Here is a 1,856-nt window from a genome sequence, read left to right as displayed (position 1 = left end):
CTCTTTCACAATCATCTTCTTCTTTCTTGAATACCTGTTATGGAAAATAAAATGCTATTATGTATTCAGTAATTATCTTATATATATAAACAGCTGTTTATGTGTACAATATATTCTTCTTTACCTTCTTCTCACTCTCAAATATTCATGTCAAAAAGAGTAGAAAATTGACAGAAGTAGATATCACTTACTTGATTTTGGATAATGTTAGCCTGTGTCAAAAATGCACACTCAGGTTTAAGTGTGAGACAGTTTAGGTGAGAGACAGTTTTAGCTAATCATTGCATCCGTTCTCCAAATTCCTCAGCTCCTTTGAAGTGTGGAAGACCATGTGATTAGCTATGGCCAATGAAATGTGAGCAGAAGCCAAAAGCAGTCCTTCTGGGCAGGCGCAGTGAAAAGCCCACTGAGAATCTATTCTCTCTCTTTCCCTGCTACAGGGACCAAGGAGCTGTTGCAGCCACAAGATGACAGAAACTCCATCATCCTGGTCTTTGAATAAGATGGCCTTCCCATCTGCAATGGGTATGTAACAAGAGCAAGAATTAAACCTTTCTTGGGTTAAGGCACTGGGATTTCAGATTAATTGCGTAACTGCAACATTAGCTTATCTTGTCCTGACTTACAGGAGGCTCACACATTCTGCGTATCTGTTTACTCTCTGCATTACAAGTTCCAAACCTCATGGAGACTCAAAGCCACCACTCATCATTCTCAGACTGCTTACATGGAATTTGACTTCCTAGCTCAGCTCTAAGAGTAAAGAATCAGGACTTTAGAGCAGAGACAGGTGAGTGCTCCCTTCTTGTGAATGCAGGAGTGATATTAATGTGAATAGGAGCCAGATATAGTTTTGGATGTTTCCAGGTCTGAAGTACCGAATGAAATAAATGTATATTATGCTTCCTGTATGTGAGAAACAATAATAGTATATAGACAGATTGCCCTGCTAGGCAAGTACGTTGTATCACTTGTACTCCATCAATTAATCATGAAAAGTGATGTGTGGCAAGGAGTGGAGAAGTAAGTTTACAAAGGAAGAGTATGAGATGAAGCGCAGACCCTTTATACTCCTTTGGTATCTAATGGCTTTAAATGAATTCTCCAAAACTCATTGAATGCTGCTTTTCTCTTCTATCTGAATTTTTTAATAATGATCATGCATTATTTTTGTAATTAGGAAAAGATTTTTGTTTTGAAGGAAAGTCACTGTTGATGAATGAATAATTAGTCATTGTTTCCTCCACTGACCTGGCACAAACATTGCCTATGAGCTAGTGCCTTGAAGGCAGATGCAGGTTGTCATTCTACAAGCAAGCACCGCAGGGAGGCGCGTCACAGAGGCTCTGATGTGGGAGCTGTGCGCTGAGTGGTCACCTATCCTGCGCCTGTTGAGCCGTCATCTCCGTCATTCTGGGACTATTTTCTTTAGTCTCCAGTGATATTCTTTGTAGCTTTTGTGAGTTCTGGACTTGCCCCATAGATTCACACTTGCCAGGGTCTAGAAATGTCATCACAGAATTGCCCAAAACAGTGAACATCTGAAATTTTTTTGTTAAATAAAGTCTCTGTGCATAGACGTCACTTCACCATTATCATTATTCTCCAGTAAAAGCAGGCAAGAAATTACATTGCCTATTCCCTGTCTTTCTACATCTTTGTATCGCCTATTTATTCCATGCAGATAAGTATATCAGAAACCATCTTGTTACAGCTGTAAATAAATAAAATCCTCCTTCTTGAGCTCCTATTTCTGTGGAAGTCATTTGCTATCATTTCTTGGTCTGTGAACAGCTGAAGGTCACTTTCTAGATGCAGCCCAATTATCTCAATTTTCCCATTTTTAAATGGTTGAC

The 1,856-nt window shown here is 39.3% G+C and overlaps 1 long non-coding RNA gene across 1 annotated transcript; it reads left to right on the top strand.

Moving 5' to 3' along the window:
* On the top strand, nt 444–1,608 carry LOC106502601. Its single transcript, XR_001296252.2, has 3 exons — nt 444–525; nt 629–790; nt 1,279–1,608. It is a non-coding gene; the product is annotated as an uncharacterized LOC106502601 (long non-coding RNA).

The sequence above is a fragment of the Capra hircus genome, chromosome 2 (genome assembly GCF_001704415.2).
Source record: "Capra hircus breed San Clemente chromosome 2, ASM170441v1, whole genome shotgun sequence".
Taxonomy (NCBI): domain Eukaryota; kingdom Metazoa; phylum Chordata; class Mammalia; order Artiodactyla; family Bovidae; genus Capra; species Capra hircus.
This window is presented reverse-complemented; position numbering and strand designations above follow the sequence as displayed.